General features: G+C 47.0%; 1 pseudogene; it reads right to left on the bottom strand.

The window, feature by feature from the left end:
- Positions 1-17,416: 17,416 nt before the first annotated feature.
- On the bottom strand, positions 17,417-17,539 carry LOC136635014 (5S ribosomal RNA; annotated as a pseudogene).
- Positions 17,540-18,545: the final 1,006 nt, after the last annotated feature.

Below are 18,545 nucleotides of genomic sequence, written 5' to 3'. Positions count from 1 at the left end.
GGAACCAGGATACCAGCCTAGAGGTATTCCTCTCCTAATCCAGCTGGGCTTTAACTGTCACAAGTATTTGCTCCAAATGTGCATTGTAGTTCCATTTCTCAGTCCACATTCTCTTGATTATTGTTTTGGAAACTGGTTCCAAATCCTTTTTATTGCTTTCCTACCTGTTCATCCCCCATGCTCTCTGTGCTCAGCATTCTCCATGGTGCAGTTTTGCCCCATGACGTCTTTCCCCCGCTCCCTACCTGCTCTGTTGCTTTGCTCACCACCACCATGCAGTGGCATAGGTCAGGGGGGGCAAAGATACATTGCCCCAGGTACCACGCCTTGAGGGGTTGCCAACCTGTACTCCTGATGGTAGATCTCAAGGTGCAGGAGGGTGCAGGAGAAGGTAGTACTGTGGTGAGGCAGACTCCTTGCGGCCCTATTAAGGAGTGGCCACTCGGAGTGTTTGCAAGCCATCCTGAGCGGCCAACCACTTCATTTTGTGACAAGTGGTCAGTTGCTCAAAGTGGCTTGCAACCACTCTGGCTGCCTGCAGAGGGGGGCAGGAGAAGGTACTGCAGCAGCGAGGAGGCCTCCCAGCTGCCACAGTACCTTTTCCTGCACTCCCCCCATGGGCGCTGACTGCTTTTTTTGGTGAAAAAAAATTGTGAAAAAAGCCATTGGGTGCTCAGAGCAACTTGCAACCACTCCAAAAACCACAGCATAAACCCAGAATTAACTGGTGGTAATTATTATTATTATTATTATTAACAGTATTTATATACCGCTTTTCAACTAAAAGTTCACAAAGCGGTTTACAGAGAAAAATCAAATAACTAAATGGCTCCCTGTCCCAAAAGGGCTCACAATCTAAAAAAATGCAAAAAGAATACCAGCAGACAGCCACTAGAACAGACAGTGCTGGGGTGAGGTGGGCCAGTTACTCTCCCCCTGCTAAAAAAAGGAGCACCCACTTGAAAAAGTGCCTCTTATCCAATTAGCAGGGGTTACATCACTGCAATGACTTCCTGGTTAGGCACTTCCACGTCCAACCCCAGGTTCCAGATGCCCAAGCTATGCCAGCTCATGCTGAGTCCCTCTTCTGCTTCCTCCAGTGCTGCTTCTCTTCTCCAGAGTGCTGTTCCTGTTTCTTTTACATCCAGCGAGCATCACTGTTGGACATAATTGTTGAGGGCTCATTAATTCCAAAACCACAACCCTCCATCGCTCGATCCAAAACACTCAACCCTTGCAATTCCTAGATTTGTTTTTGTTTTATATCCCCTCCTCCTCTTCTCCCTGCCGGATCCCTATTGTGAGAAATATTATCTTGGAGTATTTGGTGACAGGCTGACATTGCTTAGCAACACCATGTGCCATGATGTTTCAACTAAGTCACTTCCATATCCCAGTCTTATTGGGAGTCAAAGCACTTGGAGGGTGACATGACTCTCAACGAGGCAGATCAAAATGAGTCTAGGGAAGGGGGCAAAGATGGGAGGAATGCACAATTGCAAAATGGCATGAACAAGAGAAGCAGAGGTTACCTGCAAGGATAAGAATGTTCTATTAAGTACTTGTTCTCTCTCACCCTGCAAACGTTCAGCTGGAAACCATGTGTGTTGAATGCAGGAGAAATGTTGCAGACAAGGGGAAGATTCCCTTCCACTGTCTTTTTTCCAGTGGCTGTTACTGGGGTCCGACTTTCACATTCTTTTAAAAATTTAATTTTACCCAATTAATTTTACCCAATTTCTTTACCCAGCGTGTAATTAATTAATCTGGGGAACTCCTTGCCACAGGATGTGATGATGGCACCTGACGGCCTAGATGCCATTCAAAGGGAATTATACAGATAGATGGAAAAGTCCATCATAGGTTACAAGCTGCGATGGGTACGTGCCACCTCCTGGCTTTGGAAGTAGGCTACCTCAGAATGCCAGGTTCAAGGGACTGGCAATAGGATGCAGGTGTCTTGTTTTCTTTTGTGCTCCCTGAGGAACCTGGTGGGCCCCTGTGAGATACAGGAAGCTGGACTAGATGGGCCTTTGACCTGATTCACAGCCCAGTCCTGCGCTGCCTGGAGTGGAGGGCTGCCACAGCATCAAAATGACTACCACAGCATCCAGTGTGCAACCAGGCAGTCTGCAGAAGCTCCTTGGGAGAAGGGGACTTTTGTAAGAAAAATAGCCCCACAATGGGGCTACCCGATTCTGTGGCGGCTCAAGAGCCACCACAGAATCAGAGTCCTGTGTCAGGCTGTGTGGCCCCACATGGGCTCAGGATCTTGTGAATCACGAAATCCTGAACAGCAGCTGCCAATCTGTGTTGACAACCTTGAGCTTCTTGCTCCAGAGTAGGGGGTCTCCAAACCTTTTGGCCAGAGGGCCTGTCATGGTCCTGGGGGGGAAAATACCCCCCAGGTAGCTACCCCACTGCCACCAGCCCAAGAATCAGGATCACTAGAGGAATTCCCTGGGATGAATCCCTCTTCCTTATGACATAAACTATTTAATTCCTCTCTCTTGCTTTCTATAAAGGAAGAGAGTAATGGTTCCCAGACACCTCAATAAGACCCAAACAAAAAGGAATAAGGAACACAGAGTTTATAAAGACCCATTAACAACAACAAAAAAAGGCTTTAATACAATCCAAATATGCAGTTAGCTAAAGCACTACAATGAGTGCTTATTGTCCCAAACCTGCAGGACTCCCTGCACAAGGCAGAATCCTTTTGTGAACTTGCTGAAAAGAATGAAAAAGAAAAGATTAAACCGGAATGCAATCTATCTCTTTTACTGACTAGCCAGAACTAATTTAACTTCTCTCACTTATTCACAATACCAGAGTAAAGCTCCAAGTCTCATCCACCAGGAGGGCAGAAAAATTCCCTTCTCTAAAGGTTTTCATCCTCTTTACTAGTGAACCCAATCCTTCTCACCCAAATCTTTTACACCCAAGGAGTCCCAGCTACTCCAATGCAAGAAAAGTAAAAACCTACATGAAATAACAGTTTCATGACAGGGCCACATTAAATATCTGGCACGGTGTTGAGGTCCAGAAAAGAAAAAATTTAAAATATACAGTTTAAATAATTGCGTTAGAGATGGAACTTAGATGAATGCATAAATATAATACAGGAATGAATACTGTATATTGTTTGTTTTTTAATTGTTTTTATAATGTTTTCATCTGTATTTTATATTGTATTTTAATGGAATTTAACTGATTATTAGCCACTTTAATTTTTAAAATTGCTAAGTGATTGTTAGCCACCTTGGGTGCCCTTTGGGGAGAAAGGCAGAGTATAAATCTGATTAATAATAATAATGATGAATTTATTTCCAGGATTTCTTCAAGCATCAACACACACCACAGAAATAAAGCGCACCCTCAAATGGACCCCCCCATTCCCCCTGCTCACAAGCAGCTTACTTTAAATATACAGGAGTAAATACTTCACAACCAGCACATCACAGGAAAAACCCAGAGCATGTTCTGAGGGCCGGGGAGCCCTCCCCAACCCTCACGCTGGTTGTGTTTGGTCGAGCAGGCCAGAGGCTCTCAGGGGATCAGAGGCTGGCCGCGGGCTGCATCTGGCCCCCAGACTGGCATTTGGAGACCCCTGCTCCAGAGGTCTGACTCAGCAGGCAAGCAGCTCTTTCTGTGCCATTCTGTGTCTGATCAGCAGGTCAGCCTTGTCACATCGGTCCTATCCCCGCCACTGCTATTTTGAAACCTTTCAAACTTTGCTTGCGCCCTGCACAGGAGAGCAGGGAATCCGGCCAAGGTTCCCCTGGCTTGGTCTGAATTCTATTTGATGTGACTGGAAATGACATCTGGCTTTGGGAATGGAAAATTCCAAACACAAATCCCAGACACTGTAATTGCCCTGCAAGCTGTAAACACTGCACAAGCAACAAATGGATTCCTGTTCAAATGCTGTTGGCAGGTTGAACATACAGTTGGACCATTTAATTTTTCCCCAATTACACTGACACACTGGATGTATTTTCTGCATTAAATACCTGGTTTGGTGGTTCAGGCAGCCATTCCGGGTGTCTTCAGTGATTCCACCAAGCCACATATGTGTTATGCTTTCCTTTCATGTGTGGCCCCCATCAGCATTTCATTTCATTTATCGTGGACTGGACTGATGATTATGAATATCAGAAGAGCCCTGTTGGATCAGGCCAAAGGTCCCTCTAGTCCAGCTTCCTGTATCTCACAGTGGCCCACCAGATCCCTCAGGGAGCACACCAGACAACAAAGTACCTGCATCCCGATGCCATCCCTTGCACTTGGCATGGGATGCCAACTGAGTTAGCCAACTTCTAGAACCATGGCTTGTCTCCTGAAATGGACATTTCCTCAATCGCCCTGTCCAATCCCCTTTTCAAGGCACCAAGACCAGAGGCCTTCGCCACATCATGTGGCAAGGAGTTCCACAGGTCAATTCCACACTAGTTAAATAAATATTTTCATGTACCTGTTCTCACTCTCCTGACACACTCTTTTAGTGGATGTCCCCTGGTCCTGGTGTTGTGTGAAAGGAAAAAAGAACTTCCCCTTTTGCACTTAACCCATCCCCTGCGTAATTTTGTACGTCTTAGCCATGACTCCCCTTAGGTGCCTTTTTTCTAGATCAGGGGTGTCCAAACTTTTTGGCAGGAGGGCCACATCATCTCTCTGACACTGTGTTGGGGGCTGGGAAAAAAGAATTAACTTACATTTCATATTTGAATAAATTTACATAAATTTACATAAATGAATATATTAGAGATGGAACTTATTTGAATGAAAGAAGGTCTTGCAATAGCACAAGGGCTATAAAAGGCCTTGCACAAAGCAAAGCCGGCCTTTCCTTTGCTGCTTCTGCAGCATCACAGACGTGAAACAGCAAGCAGTGGAGGGAGCCCTCATCCCACAGCTCACGCAAGAGGCCAAACAGTTGTCCTCATGCTGAGGGCAGTTGTGTAGGACCAATGCAGGCTCCAGCAAGTCTCCTGAAGGCCAGAGGCTCATTGGAGACTGGGGGCTCCCTGTGGGCCAGATTGGGAGTCCCTGAGGGCTGCAAGTGGCCCCTGGGCTGGGGTTTGGGCACCCCTGTTCTAGACTGAAGAGCCGCAAACGCTGTAGCTTCTTCTCTTAAGGGAGGTGCCCCAGTTCATTAGTCATTTTAGCTGCAATCTTGACAATGCGCATTCATAGGGCTCACAGCAGCCTTCTTCTTGGCTAGGCGGAAGCTCAAAGCCCCCTCCTCCCTGCCAAGGCTCCAATTTGGACCAAGGCCTCCCTGCAGCTGCCATTTTTAAAGAAAACTAGATCCACCGACACTAATTGTGGACTTCACAGGAAGCTCTGTTCCTGCCTAGAAAGTGCACCACATCAGAACCATACGAAAAACAAAGTCTTCTCAGCAAATGCTTCTGAGTGAGGATGCCGAGGAGAGGCTTGCATTCCGGAGTTGCCGACCTTTCCCAGTTGCTTCCCAGCTACAGTGGCTCCATAACACTTCTTGTGTCTGTCCCAATCCTACAATTCGCACCAATGGGCCCCGTAATCCTCAACCTTCCCTCGCTCCAAAGTGGCATTTAGCCTGACAATTGCCAGCGGGACTTCCACTAACCTCTGAAAAGCGGTGTGCCCCAAGGATCTGTCCTGGGACCGGTGCTTTTCAACCTCTTCATAAATGACCTGGAGACAGGGTTGAGCAGTGAAGTGGCTAAGTTTGCAGATGACACCAAACTTTTCCGAGTGGTGAAGACCAGAAGTGATTGTGAGGAGCTCCAGAAGGATCTCTCCAGACTGGCAGAATGGGCAGCAAAATGGCAGATGCGCTTCAATGTCAGTAAGTGTAAAGTCATGCACGTTGGGGCAAAAAATCAAAACTTTAGATATAGGCTGATGGGTTCTGAGCTGTCTGTGACAGATCAGGAGAGAGATCTTGGGGTGGTGGTGGACAGGTCGATGAAAGTGTCGACCCAATGTGCGGCGGCAGTGAAGAAGGCCAATTCAATGCTTGGGATCATTAGGAAAGGTATTGAGAACAAAATGGCTAATATTATAATGCTGTTGTACAAATCTATGGTAAGGCCACACCTGGAGTATTGTGTCTAGTTCTGGTCGCCGCATCTCAAAAATGACATAGTGGAAATGGAAAAGGTACAAAAGAGAGCGACTAAGATGATTACGGGGCTGGGGCACCTTCCTTACAAGGAAAGGCTACGGCGTTTGGGCCTCTTCAGCCTAGAAAAGAGACGCCTGAGGGGGGACATGATTGAGACATACAAAATTATGCAGGGAATGGGCAGAATGGATAGAGAGATGCTCTTTACACTCTCACATAACACCAGAATCAGGGGACATCCACTATTGGGAGAACAGACAAGAGAAAATATTTCTTTACTCAGCATGTGGTTGGTCTGTGGAACTCCTTGCCACAGGATGTGGTGACGGCATCTGGCTTGGATTCCTTTAAAAGGGGATTGGACAAGTTTCTGGAGGAAAAATCCATTACGGGTTACAAGCCATGATGCACAAGTACAACCTCCTGATTTTAGAAATGGGCTATGTCAGAAGGCCAGATGCAAGGGAGGGCACCAGGATGAGGTCTCTTGTTATCTGGTGTGCTCCCTGGGGCATTTGGTGGGCCGCTGTGAGATACAGGAAGCTGGACTAGATGTGCCTATGGCCTGATCCAGTGGGGCTGTTATGTTCTTATGTTCCTAATTCTCTGATTGCCTTTGGTGTCATGTTTATTCCCCACCAAGCCCCTGAGCGTCCTGCACTTCCAGGAATCCACCCACGTAATATTTTTCATCTGTAATTGAAATGTTCTCTCGCCTAAGTGGGCTGCGGACGGTCACTTAGTTTATGGAGCGTTCAACCTTCTTAACATTATCAGTGGTTTGCTGATTACCCAAATGCTGCCTCTCCCCCCCCACCACCACCACATTGCATATACACCAGTGATTCCCAACAAGAGTGGGGTGTGCAGGGGGTAACTTGGACCCAGGCCCAGGGTCAAAAAGGGGGACCGAGAAGCCAAAGGAGGGGTCCCAGAAATTTCCTGGGATCTTAGCTTTTCCAGTGTTAACGGGACTCTTTTGGCACACACAGGCCACTTCCCATTCTAGTGTAAGCCTAATGCAAATTTTCTGCAATGATTTTCTATATTTAAAAGATTTTAGAGAGACTTAGGAGTGTGTTTGATTTTCCGTATTACTGTATCTTGCTGTCAAGACTGTGCAGGCAGATAGACCTGGGCTCTGCATTGGGAAGCCCAGTAAACCTGGTCTCCAAAGACTTTTCTGGCTGTTGCCACCCTCACCCTGCTCTATTTTGCCCTACCATTCCCCCTGTGAGAAAAGGGCCCAAAAGAAACTGTATCCCTTAATAAAATTCCTCTCAGAGGTCCTGGTTCCAACCTTTAGGAGCCCATGGACAACCGAGACATGCAGCCCCACCCCCTATACACAAAAAATACAATTAAATTTGCAATAATTTGATTTATTAGTGATTTATTAGATTTCTTATTTACACTGGTGGGTTGCTGGTTTTGTTGTTGGTTGTGGTTATGGATGGTCTGTTCTCTGCCCTCTTTGGTGGTCCGTGTCTCCCCCACAGGCTACCCTACGGACTACCCCACATCTCCCCCATGGACTACCAGGAGGGCAGAGCACAGACTGCCCACAGCGGCAGCCATTCTCCACCCTCTCTGGTGGTCCGTGGGGAGTACTCACTCGGCAACATCCTTGGAAGTGATCAAAGGTGATCTTTTTTTTCCTGAGACCTCACAGACCACTTCTCAGGGTCTTGCGGACCACTTGTGGCCCGTCGACCACAGGTTGGGAACCAGTGATCTTTCTACACAAATGCACAGTTGAACAGACAGCGCATTTCCAACCACTTGCCCAACTGTCTTCACAGTAGACAGTGTGCTCTTTCTAAGTATTCCCTTGAACCGCATCTCTGATTGATTCCCAGTCATCATTGGTGGTTCCCAGTCATCATCATCCAGCAGAAGCCCCAACCTAGCCAAGTGGCCAACACAAGTCCAGAAAGCCCTGTGTTGGACTTTCAAGCCTGGGGGGGGGGGGGAGGGCCGGATTTCAGTGTACACCAGTTCCACCAATCTCAACCCCTCCTGGACCTGATTCACCACGCTGTCTCCATCCAGTTACATTCTCTCCTTGCCCATCCTCAGCCCCTGGCCTGTCCAGTGTGTGTTTACCTGCTCCACTGGGCATGCTGTCTAGATCCAGTGCTGGTGGGAAGGTATGCAGGCCATCTCACTAGCACAGCTTAGTTGACGGGTGACACAGAGCACCTTATGCCACTTTTGCAACACCCAAGGCCAGCTCAGCAGTTGCTGTGCCAGTGTAATGCAGGCATAGGATTCTACCATCAGTTTTTTTCCATGGCTAGAGTGGAATGAAATACCTGGCTCCGCTAGAGAAATGCCAGAACCAGATTGTGCCATGCCCTGGGGTAGGGCCAGGATTTAGGTTGCTGGGTGTGCAACCCCCCACTCCCCGAATGGTGCCACCTGATCCGTGGCTTCATTAGGCTGACTGATCTCCAGTCTTTCAGCTAGACCACTAGGTGGGTCACGAGCCAATGTCAGGTGGGTCTCCATTCATTTCATTTTATTCTTAATAGACTTGATGCCACCCTGGTATGTGACTGTATTTGGGGAAATGTGACAGATCTGTACTTTGAACAGGCTGTCTATGCTTTTAACAATGATAGTCAATAGGGCTTACTCCTGGGTAAATGTGGCTAGGATTGCAGCTTTCAGGATGCTTGGAGAACTTTTTTCAAACAGAGCAGCAACTGCTTGGGAGGGTTCTCCTTTATTTTAAATAAACTGATCGTAAACTTTTAATTTACTTGATTTGTTTTTGTCGTATGGGGGTGTCAAAAATTTTCCTGCTTGATGATGCCACTTATTTATTTTTATTTACTTCATTTATATCCCGTCTTTCTCCTCGAAGGGACCCATGGCTTCTGGCTGTGACATCACTTCCAGGTTGATGACAGCACTCCCAGTGGGTCCTGACAGATTGCCATTCTAGAAAGTGGGTCCTGGCGCTAAAAAGTTTGAGAACCACTGAGTTAGAGGTCTTTCCCATCACCAGTTACCTGATCTAAATACAGAACCTCGGACATCAATGGTTCCCCAGAGTCTGGGTTTCTCCCCCCCGCTCTCCCTGTCTGTGTCCTGTTCAGTGTGAGAGCCGCTGACAGCTTGAGAGCTTTCCTTTGGCTGCAGGCGGAGATTCCAATCTTGCCAGTGTCATCTGAATGTCACCTGGTTTATCTGGAATCAGGAAGGCCATTAGAGACCCTGTCGCTGTTCCTGCTGGAGCTGAAAGGACTACAGCAACAAGACGAAATGCATCTTCCCTGCCAATGACCTGGCAAAGAGGCTTTGCTCTTTGATGGTAACGTTCCAGCTGCCAGTTGGAAGCTGGGTAGAGACACATTCACTGGGGAAGCCTTTTGGTCACATAGGTCGAGTCAGGCCAATCGTCTCCCTCCTGGCACTACCCGAAGCGGAGAGAGAATGGGCTCCTGGATCTCTGATTCTTAAAGTAACCTACACAGACATTGAGACAAGGAATGTGTAAAACTGAAGTTGTTTTACACGTTAATCCAGTGTTTCTCAAACTGTGGGTCGGGACCCACCAGGCGGGTTGTGAGCCAATTTCAGATGGGTCCCAATTCATTTCAATAATTTCTTTTTACTATATTAAACTTGATGCTCCCATTGTATGTGACTGCATCTAGGGAAATGTTATAGCTCTGTACTTTTAACAGGCTACTATGTATATGCTTTTAACAGTGATAGTCAATGGGACTTAGTCTTGGGTAAGCATGAGCAGGATTGCAGCCTAGGATTGTTAAAAATTTTCCTGCTTGATGGTGTCACATCTGGTCATGACATCACTTCTGGTGGGTCCTGTCAGATTCTTATTCTAAAAAAGTGGGTCCCAGTGCTAAACATCTGAGAACCACTACATTAATGCAAAAGTAGCCTTAGAGAGCTCTGTTCGGATTGGAACTGCAGTGTGTAAGAAAGGCTGCCCTGCCCTGCCCTGCCTTGCCCTGGTGTAAGGACAGGTCAGGCTAGAAGCAAACAACAACAAAGACTACTCTGTATGCAGAGCTCGACTTCCCTGGCAGGGCCAGCCCATCCATGATGTCAACTGAAACAGTTGCCAGGTTGCGGATCTCTGTCTGCCTACTTTACCTCCACTGCTTCTCCTTTGATTTCGCTGCCTGAATTAGAAAAGGAAGATGGAGATAGGCAGGAAGAGAAAATGTGGAGAGGAGCTGGAGCATTGGAGAATGGAATGGCATATTATCCAGGAAGGGGCCAATATTTGGCATGCCGCCTCAGGCTTCAGGAGGTCTTGGGCAGTGGTGTCGCTAGTGGGGTGTGGGGGTGTGGACTGCACTATGTGAAGCACTTGGGTGTGTGTGTGTGTGTGTGTGTGTGTGTGTGTGTGTGTGTGTGTGTGTGTGTGTGAGTGACACCACTACTGGTGAAAACTGTGAAAATCTTGGTGTTTTTGAATAATACCCTCCTGTTATATATCATGCGATGTGTACTTTAATGCAGAATGCAGTGAAACAAACTGTGCTGAAATATCTGTATTCTATCAAAAGTTATAGGCAAGTAATCAGTAAAGGAAAACACAACTGCCTTATGTCCCAGAATGTGAATTTCCTTAACTCAAGACTGACCCATGAGGCTGATCCAAGAGCCAATGAGATGTTATGATGACAAAGCAGGAAACTAATCAGGTGCTCTTTTATGAGTCAACTCTCATTTCCATGTATCAGAGCAAATGCTAAAACTCTTATTCAGTGGCGTGAATGTCATCAAGTTGGCTACTGGTTTTTTGTGGGTTCCTGATTTGTTGGGTGACCTGTCCTGAGATAGATAGATAGATAGATAGATAGATAGATAGATAGATAGATAGATACATACATACATACATACATACATACATACATACATACATACATACATACATACAATTAATGGGGGTTTCACCAACCCTAGTGATGCCACTGTACAGAGGCTGTGCATCTGATATTGTCATTTATTCTATATGGTCTGGGACGGGAGGAAGTCCATCATGGGGGTGATGCAATAAGCTCTTGCACAGTGTGATGCAAACCCTAGTGACTCCTCTGGTCTTGGGCCAGCTTCACATCCGGGTTCTGCCTCTGGTGCCTGGAGAGGAAAATGTACTCAAGGGCTGCTCCTCTGGCTTTAACCCTTTCAGCCCTCCTCCTCCTGGATTGCAGGTCACTAGATGTAGGGGAGAGCAAAGTTCTGGGTATGGCTGTTGTTCACAGGAGTTGGGCTTGATGGAGAGTGCTTGTCCCTACCCTCACAGGTTACTGCCATGACTGGTGGCTCCCTTGACCTACTGGACCATTGGCCATGTCTCCCCATTAGGGCTACAATCCTATACATTTGCATAGGGTGGCAGGTTTTTCATAAGGATTCTGTGGCTCCCTTGGCTGGTTTCCACAGCTCTCCTGGGAGCCACGGCTCACAATTCAGGAACCACTGTGTAACTGCTTCACTTCAGGCAAGTGGGAACAAGAGGTGGCAATGCTGGCAATCTGTATCTACAAGAGGGCTCAGTACTCTCTCTTTCCATCTCACACAGTGCTGAGAGTGCTGTCTCAGGAACTTTTGGCTGATGGGCTCTGTCTCCATCCCAGCACCAGGACCCAATTCAGGTCCAGCCCCCGATCCAGCTGGCTTCTCCTCTGTAGGCTCCGAATCTGAGCTGCTGCTGGAACTAGTCCTCATGAGAAGAGAGAGTTTCAGTCTTCCCCTGGTGTCATTTGTTCACCTAAGCAGTGGTGTAGCTAAGGTGGGCAGAGGGGTACATTGCTCCCGGTACCACACCTCGAGGGGGTGCCAACCCACAGCAGAGCCAAGGTGAAAAAAGCAGGCTCGGGAAGGCTATGCAAGGGGTTGTGTGTGGTAAATTGCTTGTGCCCCTGGGTGCCAAAAGTCTTAGCAATGCCACTGCACTTAAGATTTGCTTATTCCCAGAGTAGCTATTTTCAGCAAATCCAGGGGAGTGGAGAATTGCTGGTTCATCAAAGGACTTTTCAGCAAGAAAGCAGGACAAGGAGGTGTTAACCAGTCAGTGGCTCACCACAGTCCTGCACGCAGTACTGCCCCTGGGGTTTCTTTATGCTTGATAAATGGCACTTCCATGTTTAAAAACACCTCTTAGCAACATATTTAGCTGATCGTTTAGCCCTCAGCAACAGAAGGACAGCTGGGCTGCCAAGTTGCCCTGAATGACCTTCTTTGACTCAGTTATTTGCTTTTTCCCCCCTCAGTTGGTCGGCAGCAAAGATGAATCTCTGACTATAGGGGGAGGAGAAGACAGAAGCCCTCAGAATGGCCAGGTAGCCAGCTGGATTTTGGAGGATGTGTGCACCGCTTCTAGCTCTGATTGAGCCTTTCGCACCGCTACTAAGCTCAATACCACCACTGGGGCCCAATACATTTTCTTTGTCATCTTGGAGGGGCAGGGACTTCCTTCTTGAGTGTTTTTGGGAGCCTGCGTTCATCAGATCGGGACCATTCTGGTGGCATTGCATTCCCCTGTGCCTGGCCTTTGACAGGAGTCAAGGCACGTTCACCTACTCTTGATCAACACACTTGTGCAGCTCAGTTTCACTTTCCATAGAGCTCCTTGTTAGTCTCCCGTTCCTCCGTTTCACAACCCATCAACAATCAGGTCCCAAGCCCACTGGTGGGTTGCAATCTACCGTTTAGGAAACACTGGACAAGGCCCAATGCCTCAAAATGTCACCCTAGCCCTGCCTGCATTTCAGTGAGCATCTTGTAGACTAGTGGAGACATGGGGAAAAAAAATCAAAGCACCAGAATCAACATGCACTGGCTCCCTGTGTTACAGATGGCTGCATCTGACCTTTCGGAGCAGGCACAGTACATTCCTTGATGGTGCTTTTGGGAAGGTGCTACGGGGCTGGGTCCACAAGAACCCAATATTTCAACACCTGTATATTTTGACTTCCATACAGACGCCTGGGAGCTAACTGGTATGTAGGTAGGGGACTTTCTTTTTATTATTTATTTTGCTTTTCACATTTTTATACCACCCTTCCTGCAAGGAGCTCAAGGTAGTATTCATGGTTCCATCCCTCCTGCAAGGTAGCTGAGGCTAAGGGAGAGTGACTGGCCCAAGGAAGCTTTGTGGCTGGGGATTTGAACCTGGATCTGCCAGGTCCGACTCTAGAAGCACCACATTGTCAGGGCTCTCAATGTCTACCGCCTCACTGTTGTATTTCAAAGGCAGAGATTGGTTGTGTATGTGCATTCCATTAGATTGTCACTCAGATGTGATCACAACAGAAGCAATATCCATTTAATAACATATGATTGTAATCTGTATTGGAAGCATTTCTCCTAAAGTTCAGAGAAAACCCTTTTTTAAAAAAATCACTGAATGGAGTTATTTTAAAATATGAGTCTTAACCATAGGATAGGAAAGAGAAACATCCCATCGTCTCTCTAGCACTGATGAATGGCAGCTTTAGATCTTTTCATCAGATAAAAATATTTTATCTCCTTCCCAGCAGTGCATACTATAGATATGTGCTTCTCGTAACAAATAAACGCTTTTCCCAGGCCCTAATGAAGGTCTTTCTACTTCAAAATAACGTATAGACTGCATCTCCCATGATGCATTGCATTCAAAGCAGTTCACAGACAATGAAATGCAATCAATCTGGGAACAACAGCAGCATTAGCTGCAATTAGGGTGGTACTTTTCCCCAAAATTACTCTGTTTCTTCAGTGGTTTTGCTTTTTCCTCAGGTGAATAGGTAACCAAGATTAAGCATTTTAAGGTATCTCTGGGCCCTGGCCCTTTCCTGGATCACACCCCTTTACCCCTTGCCCAGATTTTTCCATGGGTGGAAGTCTTGCGGCATTAAGGGAAATGAATAATAAAATTATTATTAGCTGTAGAAAAGTAGGTTCAGAAAAATTTCATTACTTATTTATCCTGAATAAGCTCCAGGTCTTTGCTGGAACAACTTCTGAGCCTGATCTGGTGGTGCTAATATCCATCACGATCACTCCTGCCGTCGCTAAGAACTCTCCATGGTGCTGATTTCCTACTTAGGCCTGTTACCCTTGCCTGAATTCTTGCTTCCCCTCAGAGCAGTCCAAGGTCAAGACCCCCTGCCTGGACTCTTGCTTCTGTTGCAGCTAAGAATGCCAGTTCAGCCAACTGCCTTACCAGGTAAGGCATAGTGGTGGCCCCAAATGACCTGAGACATAAACAAAAAAGTAGAGAAGTACAGTCATTTTAGGCAAACAGCTGACTGGGAACTTTGGTTGGACACACAGGGGCTCCTGACAGTCCTGGTGTATTGTGAGTCTTGTGTATCAAGATATAATCAGCAAATCAGGAATTATTGGGAATGCATGAATCTACTGGGAGTGAAAAGACATCATACGATGACGGTTTTGCAATGGCTTTAAACAGAGCACAGGAGGCGCTGTGGTTAAACACATGGGACTGTCAGCTGGAAGGCTGGCAACCCAGGAGATTGAGACCCCAGTGCTGCAGAACAGGGTGAGCTCCTGTTACTTGCCAACCTAGCAGTTCAAAAGCATATAAAAATGCAAGTAGATCAATAGGTGCCACTTGGGTGGGAAGGTCACAGCATTCTCTGCACTTCAGTGTTTAGCCATGCTGGCCACAGGACCACAGAAGATGTCTTTGGACAATGCTGGATCTCTCAGTTTGGAAATGGAGATGAGCACTGCCCCCTAGAGTCGGACATGATTGTGTAGGGGAAACTTTAACCTTTGAGCAGAGCAGACCCTCATGGAGAGCTTACACAAAATAACTTTCGTGAAATCCGGGTTTATGTAATGGATTGAAATGTACCTTATTGAGAGATGCACAGATTGACAGCAGTGTTGTTTTTCTTTCTTTCTCCCGGCACAGAAATGGAAATAGAAAATGAGTTGACTCTTAGAGCTGGGAGAAAAATCTGTTGAAGTGACAACACACACGGGGCCAAAGGGAAAGTGATTGAGCTGCGTATGAGGGGTTTTCAGTAAGCCCTTAATGGAGTGTGATGTCTTTTCATTCTCTGAGTATCATGATAAACAGAGAGACTTACAAGTGGTTTTCAAGTGAGGAGATTCATGAGCAGTTTGGTTCCATGGTTCTATAGGGTGTTTTGCTCTTGGTGAAAAGGAGTGGGACCACATTTCCATATTTTTTCAAACGTGACAAGACTGTTTCAGCTCAAATCAGATTTTGACACAGTGTGACATCAGGACCTGGCTCAGGGGAAAATCTATGAAAAAGAACTTCCAAGGGGAATTATTTGTCCAGTTCTGCAAATTGCATCTCTGTGGATGATGTACTGTCAGGAAGAATACTGGCAGCACACAAGTAGCAGGAAGGGGTTGGTAGCATGGTGGTCACAAAGTTGCAACACACTCCAAGCAGCTGGTGTCTTCTACTGAAATACGGTTAGGTTCAAGCAGGAGAAGAAAACGTCTGAATGGAAAAATGGAACAGATTGCCGAGGGAGGTGGTGGGTTCTCCCACACTGGAGACCTTCAAGCAGAGGCTTGACAGGCACCTTCTGGAGGTCTAGGACAGTGTTTCTCAAACTGTGGGTCGGGACCCATTCGTTGAGTTGTGAGCCAATTTCATGTGGGTCCCCATTCATTTCAATATTTTTTTTTAATATATTAGACTTGAAGCTACCATGGTGTGTGACTACATTTGGAGAAATGTTACAAACCTGTACTTTTAACAAGCTGCTATATATATTCTTTTAACAATGATAGTAAATGGGACTTACTCCTGGGTAAGTATGGGTAGAATTGCAGCCTGGGATTGTTAAAAAAATTTCCTGCTTGATGATGTCACTTCCAGTCATGACATCACTTCCGGTGGGTCCTGACAGTTTCTCATTCTAAAAAGTGGGTCCTGGTGCTAAATGTGTGAGAACCACTGCTCTAGGAAGATTTCCTGCTCCAGGCAGGGGGTTGGACTAGATGACCTTGTGGGTTCCTTCCATGATTTTATGAATCAGAGAGTGTTTAATACTTGATGAAGAGTAGCAAATGGTGAGGTCTGCTTCTAAGCCCCGAAAAGGAGTGCCGCAAGATTGGAAAGGCAACCAAATCCATCCTTTGAACATAAGAACATAAGAACAGCCCCACTGGATCAGGCCATAGGCCCATCTAGTCCAGATTCCTGTATCTCACAGCGGCCCACCAAATGCCCCAGGGAGCACACCAGATAACAAGAGACCTCATCCTGGTGCCCTCCCTTGCATCTGGCATTCTGACATAACCCATTTCTAAAATCAGGAGGTTGCGCAGATACATCATGGCTTGTACCCCATAATGGATTTTTCCTCCAGAAACTTGTCCAATCCCCTTTTAAAGGTGTCTAGGCTAGACGCCAGCACCACATCCTGTGGCAAGGAGTTCCACAGACCGACCACACGCTGAGTAAAGAAATATTTCCTTTTGTCTGTCCTAACCCGCCCAACACTCAATTTTAGTGGATGTCCCCTGGTTTGCTGTCCTATCCAAATGCCCCCCCCCTCCACCTGCTTTCCTCCTCATCAGGTCTTTCCCGTATCTAGAGGATGTAGCCAATAGCACAAAAAGCAAGATTCAAATGAGGCTCAATACCTATAATCGCATTACCCCGGAACATCTCTCGGGAACAAAGAGCCGGGCCTCCAAATTGCATTGGCAGGAACTGACACATCTGGGAGAAGAATTTTTAGTTGGCTTGGGAAGGAACGTAGATTTCTCAGCAGCTGACCTTAACTTCATTAGCCTGGTGTCATTCAATTTCCATTCAAACCAAGGTCCCTGGGGAGCGCATGCGAGGTGGCTGTGTCCTTCAGGGATACCTCAGACTAAGATCGTATGAGTGGGCAGCAGGTGAGGCTGTACACCCAGCTGGAACTGGGTTGGTCAGCTCAGAGGCAGACCTAGAAGCCCTGGAGCTGGGGTGTGACGTCACAATGGCATGTGACATTGTGACATCGCTTCTGGGTTCTCCCCAAAGGAGGAGGCCCTGGCAGCCTAGCACCCCCAGTTCTTCTCCTGTGGCTCCTGCTTGAAGTGGCGCGACTTGAAGGAGGTACCGCTGAGTAGAAGGAATGCAGCGTGAAGGCACTGCAGCAAGCTGCCCCCTCCTCTGGGAGAACCAGATGTAGCACAAGGCACTTTGTGTAGCGCCCTTAAGCTCTGCCTTTGTTATTCCTCTGGGTCAGCTGCACCCCATTGCCCACTCTTGAGTAGCTGGTCAATTGGTTGGTTGGTTGGCAACCTTCAGTCTCGAAAAACTCTGGTATAAGCCTACAGCACCTGGTATTCCCAGGCGGTCTCCCATCCAAGTACTAACCAGGCCTGACCCTGCTTAGCTTCCAAGATCAGACAAGATCGGGAGATAGTGTTCAGTATAGGGAGATGGTTGGCAACCTTCAGTCTCAAAAGACTATGGTAGAAGCCTACAGCACCCAGCATTCTCAGGCGGTCTCCCATCCAAGTACTAACCAGGCCTGACCCTGCTTAGCTTCTGAGATAGGAACCCTTCTTCTTTAAGATGATCTATGCATGCAGGCACAGTTTCTGGATTGGAGAATTGCATGCGCTTGCAAGGAAGTAGAGAGATCCAGCCCCTTGTGTATGACTATCTGTGTGAATATCGCTTCATCACTCCATGCTTGCATTTGCTAGTTTGGTGGAGAGCATGTTTTTGCACTTTGCCATGAAACAGCACCTCTTTCTGCTGTGTCACCAGTGAAGAGAGCACATTTGTTGGCCATCAGTGCTCATCTGAGTGAGGGTCATATTTCACCTGCCCGGTCACCTGGAGAACCCTCTTCCTCACTGTAGCTGAGTGGCAATTCCAAACCTGACATAGACATTAAGAACATAACAAGAGCCCCACTCAAAAAGGCCAAAGGCCCATCTAGTCCAGCTTCCTGTATCTCACAGTGGCCCACCAGATGCTGCAGGGACTGTGATATCACAATAGCATGTGACATTGTGACATCACTTCTGGGTTCTCCCAAAGGGGGAGGCAAAAGGCAAAAAGATGAGTGTTGCCACTTCTTTGCACCTGGTATTCTGAGGTAGCCTACTTCGAAAACCAGGAGGTTTCATATACCCATCAAGGCTTGTCACCTGTGATGGACTTCTGCTACATCAGTCTGTCCAATCCTCTTTTCAAGGCATCCAGGGCAGATACCATTACCACATCACATCCTGTGGCAAGGAGTTCCAGAGACTAATTACAGGCCGGGTAAAGAAATATTTACTTTTGTCTGTCTGACTCTCCTAACACTCCATTTTAGTGGACATCTGCTTCTGGCATTGTGTGAGAGGGAAAAGAACACCCCACTAGCCATTCTCTCCATCCCATGCATAATTCGGTATGTATAACCACGTTTCATTTCTGTACACCATGTGACAAAACCTA

This window comes from Tiliqua scincoides, chromosome 14 (genome assembly GCF_035046505.1).
Source record: "Tiliqua scincoides isolate rTilSci1 chromosome 14, rTilSci1.hap2, whole genome shotgun sequence".
Classification (NCBI taxonomy): domain Eukaryota; kingdom Metazoa; phylum Chordata; class Lepidosauria; order Squamata; family Scincidae; genus Tiliqua; species Tiliqua scincoides.
This window is presented reverse-complemented; position numbering and strand designations above follow the sequence as displayed.